The 7,215-nt window shown below is 39.3% G+C and overlaps 1 pseudogene; it reads left to right on the plus strand.

Annotated features, from left to right (window-relative positions):
* Positions 1 to 5,324: 5,324 nt before the first annotated feature.
* Positions 5,325 to 6,789, plus strand: LOC147002546 (general transcription factor 3C polypeptide 3 pseudogene; annotated as a pseudogene).
* The last annotated feature ends 426 nt before the right edge of the window (positions 6,790 to 7,215 follow it).

Genomic DNA, 7,215 nt, shown 5'->3' on the forward strand with positions numbered 1-7,215 from the left:
AATAGCCTGTAATGTTGGGGGGGTCCGTGAGTGATTATATTTTAATTTTAGAATAACAACACATCTCATTTTTAGTTTCATGAAATATTTGGAACATACAACAGCAAATTTTTTGTGAACCCAATAATTGCACAAAATATGTAGAGTTCTCGTCTATGACAGTCAACCTCCGGCAAGTAATCAATGAATGAAATGATCACCACTGCCCTACATCAACTAAACGTCTTGTCCATTTGTCTACTGACATCATTGCTCCTCACCTAGAATCTGAGTAGCTATAATTAAAGCCTCTGATGGTGTCAATAGCATGGTAATGATCAGGAGAAATTTAATCACTCTAAACAGCTGCAGAGAACCACACTTTCCAGAAAGACAATGCACAGTTCCATGTCAGAGGACAGAAGTTCACATCCCTCTCCTAACAGCTATGTGGCTCGATTCCCTTCCTCTGCATTCTTATTCTACCTCCATAAAATAAGGGAATATTAAGTTTTGAAAAGGTTAAATGCTATAAGGAAGAAAACTCTGATCACTCCCTGGAATGTAGTTCTACAGATCACAAATGGTTTGCGATGGATAAGCTATAATTCCCAATACACATTGCTTAAACACATGACCAAAGGCAGACTGAGGAGAGTCTTGAATGAGGGGACCATTGCTATCTACAATTTAAAGCTACATCAGGCGACCTCCTCCCACATTCTCACTAACTTCATTAGAAACTGTATGCATGTCATTCCCTATAAGTTCAAGCATGTATGCCAAATGGTCTCCTTTCTAGAAACTTCTTCAGACCAACCTTGACAAAGTGGACAATGAACAGTGAAGCCCTCTCCACGATCCAGATTTGTGGAATTTGAGAAATGGAAAAGCACCAGAAGTGACCAGATCGAAATCCAGGAGCCAGCACAAACCCTGATCTGAAACCACAGACCCTTCCAAGAATCTATACGATGGACATAAAAGCAGGCAGACATGTAGATTCAACAGGTCAACCATGGTTCCTGCTTGGAGGAACTACCCCATATCTCTTTCTTCTTTAGAACTTTCCTGAAGTTCTATGACACACAGGCCCTTGCAGGGTGCTCTCTCACACCCCTAGTATTCAGAAGCTTATAACATAAAATAAGATGAAAGACTAGTCATTCAGAACGCTACTTAGAAAACGTTTTGCTTTTGTTTCTAACCAGAACACATTAGACAGTTGACACATGGGACTCAGTCCTTACTCCACCTTACCCTTAACTGTGCAGGCTGCAAGGGTCACCGGTCCCCAGCTCACACCTTTGCAACTTGCAGATGTGTGTTATCTGCTCCTGCTGTTTGGTGAGGTTCACATACTTCTAATCTTTTTACAACCAGTTCTGCCTGTTATCTGGGTTCCTTGTCGTCCTTGTCTATTGTACACGAGGAACAATTTCCATCTTCTTCCCTGGTTACTAGAAAAGCAATATTCAACAGTAGCCTATAATCTCCTGCAAGAGAAGGTTTTTAATTGGACCTTTTATTTTGTGGTGGAGTGTGTGTGTGTGTGTGTGTGTGTGTGTGTGTGTGTGTACAAGTCAGAGAACTACTTGAAGAAGCTGGTTTTTCTTCTTTCATGTTGCTAGGCTTGGAAACAATTCCCCTATTCCCTGAGGCCTCTTGCCATCCCCTAAAACTTTTCCTTAAATAAAGATATGGTCCTAAAAATGCTTGTCAAATGCTCAAACACTAAACTATATCTCTATCCTCTCTTCTTTCCTGCTTGTTTATAGATCCTGCAAGTTTCTCAGGCTAACCTTAAACTCATTCTGTGGTCCAGGCAGGCCTTGAACTTACAACCCTCCTGCCTTAGTTCCTGAGTAACTGGGATGGCAGGCTGTGACACCAGATCCAAATTAAAGCTGTATTCTTATCCCATGACCTGAGCTAAATGCCAATAAGGGCCCAGGCCACCCTTCTGGCACCGACAGAATGTTTGAAGAGGATGATACTAATGAATTTAGAATTTGTTTTAATTAATTAATTAATTAATTAAGTCCTAGGCTTATTTTGTTTTGTGCTTTGTTTTGTAACCTTTACTCTTATAATCTTTCCACCCTTACTATTCTGGTCCTGCTCTGTGTAACATTAGAGTACCTGATGTCACCAAACCCATATCTAGTCACAGGAGACTGTAGGGAACTGGACAAAAGCAATGGACTTTGAGTTACCTGAAGTAAGTGTACATCCAGTATTTGCTATTAACTGGCTGTTACCTTGACACGTCAATCAACTGCTCTAGACTTGAGTTCTCTCAGAAGCATCTAGAAACCATGCAGGCCCCGTGACCTTATGCACTTAACACCTCCACTTCAGTAACATCCACTCTCATAGCGATGGCGTCCTGAATGTTTCTGCCTATTGAAGGGTGAACACCCTTTGCTTTATTACAATTTTTTTGACAGTTGACTACTCAAATTCTTTCTTACTGGCTCTGTGTAACTTAGCTTAAAAACAACAGAAAGGATTTCTGTCATCTCTGAATTGTAGAAACAGAGTCACTAACCTAACTCTAATTAGAACTATTTTCTATGTACTTAAAATATTATATATGTAAAAATTTCCCTTGGTCATACAAATGTAACATATGGTATAAGATGTAAATAATATAGTTTTTAGATAGCTTATGAAATTATCTAGTGGAGCCAGGCATTGCAAAAAATGACATTAATCCCAGCACTCAAGAGGGTCGAGGCAAGAGGATCTCTGTGAGTTTGAGGCCTTTCTAGTCCACACAAGAGTTCCAGAACAACCAGAACTACACAGAAAGACCATGTTTCAATTAATAATAATAATAATAATAATAATAATAATAACAATAATAATAAAAACAAGAACTACAACAATAATAATCCAGAATGGTTTTGTTTTCTTAAAAAGCAAAGACAAAGCATGACAGGGGGTATTAACTATAAGCCAAATTCTCTTCAGGGAAACCTCCTGATTTTTTATATATGTGTGTTGTTTACATGTGTTTACATATACACACAATATATACACTATATTATCATATATACACTACACACCCAAAAAATCCTGGTGTATTATGTTCATGGAAACACCAAAATACTTTCCAGATGAGACTTTGAAGAATTCCTCAGTCACCCCTTTTCCCACTGAGCCTGGGTCTCTTCCTCATTGTCATTTAGAAAAGAGCTGGTTCCCTATAGCAACAGAGCTCAGGGTTTCCAGGAAACTCTCTGAGGGTCCTGGCAGGAGCTGTAATATAGGAGTAACCTACAACTTGGGTCTTAATCCTTCCATTATCAGATGTGTATAGCCATAGTGAGAGCCAGCTCATCACTATGACAAACAGAAAGTGGTCCTAATTGTTACTGGCTATGAACCACGCCCAGATATGGACCAAAAGTCTCCTTTCCTACCCCTACCACCATGACAGTGCATGTAGAAGGGAGAAGGCTGGGCTGCCTTTGAGGAGGAACTAGTTCCATCTAGGACAGAGGTTCTCAAATTTCCTAATACTTTGACCCTTTAATATCCCCAACCATCTCATTGCTACTTCATATTTGTAATTTTGCTACTGTTAGGAATCCTATCCGTCCCCAACACCAGCCTGCTGCAGTTCATTTCCTTATTATGGTGAGACCATACCATACCAGGAAACTCTCTGAGGGTCCTGGAAGGAGCTGTAAGATAGGAGTTACCTAGAAACCCAGGAACAAGGAAATCTGTTACCTTGATTTTATTATATTGCACCAGTGTATACAAGTATGAACATATCACATTATGCCCCATTCTTGCCTATAGTTATTAAGCAGAAAACAACTTAATGACTTTAAAGAAACCATTGCTAATTCCTAATGCATAGATAAATGGTTACAAGAGCACAACTCCAGTTAAGTGGCCATAGGTCTCTCTCAACCAGAAGTAGGTACACAATGAAACACTGCTGAGTTGGATGGAACACGAAACCCAGATTCAAGTGATGACATCACAAACTGTCTTCCTGTGAGCTCCTCCTTCCTTGTAAATACAATAGTTCAAAAGCAACAAATGAAAAATGGAAGAAGATGGGGAAAACTTCATCAGTGTCATTTCATCACTCTCTGAAGATTCCTCTTCTATACTAAAAGGCCTAAGAGATTTAACCAAACTCCATGTCTCCTCTATTCTAAAAGAACATAGGAAAAATCTATTGTATACTTTGTCTGGACTGGAAAGTCAAATTCTGTGGTTACCTATTTGTTTGCAGCTTGTGTTTGAGTCAGAACTCCAAAACCCATTGTCTAAGAACACCAGAACTCCTCTCAGTACATGCCTGGTTCACTTAGCTGAGTATTGAGGGACATTTCTATGCCAACAACTATCAGGTCATGGCTGGCATTCAGACCAGAATAGGAAGGGAGTAAGCAACTGGACACTGTCTTCAGTTTCCTGATATACAATTCATTACATAGTTTATTCAACTGAAGTATATAGTCCAATAGGTTTTAGTATGTTCACGGATAGATGCAAGTACACAGCGCAGCCACTATGGAGAATCCGCTAAAACTAAGAATAGATCTACAGTATGACGTAGCTATAACACTCCTTGGCAGATGCCCAAAGGACTCAACTTCCTAGCCCATCCATACTTGCTCAGCCATGATTATTGCTGCTCTAGTCACAATAGCTAGAAAATGGAAACAACCAAAATGTCTTTCAACTGATTACTAGATTATGAAAGCATGCTACACACACATACACAATGAAATTCATTCAACTGTAAAGAAAAATAAAATCATGAAATTTTCAGGTGAACAGTGGAACTAGAAAATGTTATACAAGGTCACCCAAATTCAGAAAAATACCACATCTCTCTTAAATAAGAGAGATGTGGACCCTGGCTCTGGCTTCTTAGAAATAGTATATAATGAAGAATAACCACATAAACCAAAAATGTAACAAGGAATTATAGGAGGGATGAGGGGAAGCATCTCTAGAATGGGGATAGTAGGACATAGGTGCTATGAAGGGGAACATGGGAAAATGAGGGGTGTTATTTAGGTGGGAATGGGGATGGAAGGGCAAAGAGAGAGAGAAGAAGGAGGGTTAAGTAACACTATGGATGGCTGAATAGGCCATAGGGAGACATATTACTTATACCTACATAAATGGAATGAATTTGAGATGGAATGAGTAGAGGAAGGGAGAAATTATGTAAATATAGTATGAAATTCTCAAAAAAATTTAAAAAGTGTGTATCTATGTAATGAGGTGGGTGGTGTCCTTGGAGGGAAGAGAAGAATGTGCCAAGAAAGTCAGAAGACTCCCATGCTCCAAACCAGGTAGGTGGGCTAATGGATTTTACATCATCCTTTAGAGGTGACCATACAGGGAGTATTCCTGCTGGTGAGTTGGAAGAAGTGGGAGAAGATGTTGCTGCTCCCCCCCTGCTTCAGCTCAGCAGACATGTTGGAGTTCCGTTAGAACTTTTCAGACTACCTGGAAAGGAAAATCTCCTTTGAAGAGTTCAAAAGGCAATGAGAGGAGAGAAATACCCAAGAAAAGAAAATTCTTGGGGAAAAAAGGAAAATAGTTACTGAAAGAAAAAGTAATGATTTTAAAATCCCATACCAACAGGAAGTACTCTGCTAACTCCCAGGACAAAGATGCCAATAAAGGAGAAACATCAGGGAAGTGAGTCAGTTCACAAAATCTTTGTTTCCATGCTTGGAAAGACAGAACAAGAAGAAGAAGAAGAAGAAGAAGAAGAAGAAGAAGAAGAAGAAGAAGAAGAAGAAGAAGAAGAAGAAGAAGAAGAAGAAGAAGAAGAAGAAGAAGAAGAAGAAGAAGAAGAAGAAGAACAAGAAGAAGAACAAGAAGAAGAAGGAGAAGGAGAAGGAGAAGGAGAAGGAGAAGGAGAAGGAGGGGGAGGGGGAGGAGGAGGGGGAGGGGAGAGGAAGGAGACAAGGAGGATGAGGAGGAAACACCTGAGCAAACCACTGCAGGTGAGATATTTGTGTCAGAAATGGTTCTCAACCCTAAAACAAACAAACAAAAATGCTGAAAGAGAAGAGGCTTCTCCAAAATGAACTCCCCAGTGTTCTGAAAGGTCTCAAGGGTGAAGTCAATACTCGACTTGCTGCAGGAGAACAAAAAGAGGCAATATTGATGTGCATGCAAATCATAAACAAGCTCCTTTGGCTTCTGAGCCATTCTCTACACTTGCCATGGAGTATGAGGACCAAAGTGGCATAGAGACATCATTGTAGTATTAGTTGATTGTTGCACACTTAAATTCCAGTGACACAGAAGAATGGATTAGGTTGGCAGAAATGCCTCTGGAACAAGATGATATTAAGCAGGCTATTTTCTCCTATACAAACACTCTTAAATACGAGCCTACTAACATCAGTTACTTGTGGAAGGGGTCAAACATTTATGAGCAGATGGATGATCATAAAATGGCCATCGATGGTTATAAGCATATTTTAAATCTTTGCCTCCATCTGATGGAGAACATTTTATGCAGTTGGTTGCAGATATAGTCATGAGTGTAAAGCCATGATATGAAGCCCATGATAGTACTTCAACTATAAACATAATTGAAGAAAATTTCTCAAAGCACCAAGGTTTAGTCTCCATGGAAGACATTAACACGGCAGCTGAATTATATATTTCCAACAGGCAGTATAGCAAAACTTTGTTGCTAATTACAGATTTTTTTCTGAAATTATCCTAGAAAAGGAAACATTAGAAGAAGCTACCTCAGAAGAAAATAAAGATTGTAGTTTCCTCCAGAAGAAGAGAAGGAGGGAGTAGGGAAGAAAGGAAAGAGAACCTACAAGTGTCTCTTTAAAATGTCCAGCTGGGCAGGTGCACAAGAATAAGAGAAACAGGAAAAGAAACTGTACCAACTAACAATGTCTTATTACTATAAAATTTTATTGCTTATTTTTATGGCTTTTTATGGTTACTTGTCATCTGTTGAAAGGTCTACATATTAGGAAAGCCAGGGAATAGTTGGCAGTAATGCCGGACACAAGTGATGCCTACTGTTCCCAGGTAGTGAGTCTTTTCAATCTTGTATTGGGAAGTTAAGGTAAAAATATTCGTTGATGTGGTTTCATCCCTAGAGATTCTTTGACAGTCATGTCTTCTCTTTTCCCATGTACTTTATTAAGTGACAAATATGTTTTTAGAGAAAGCATCAAGAAAAAGATTTCTCACTGTAAAGAAAAAAATCCA

This window comes from Mus caroli, unplaced genomic scaffold (genome assembly GCF_978045245.1).
Source record: "Mus caroli unplaced genomic scaffold, Mus_caroli_1 scaffold_10, whole genome shotgun sequence".
Taxonomy (NCBI): Eukaryota; Metazoa; Chordata; class Mammalia; order Rodentia; family Muridae; genus Mus; species Mus caroli.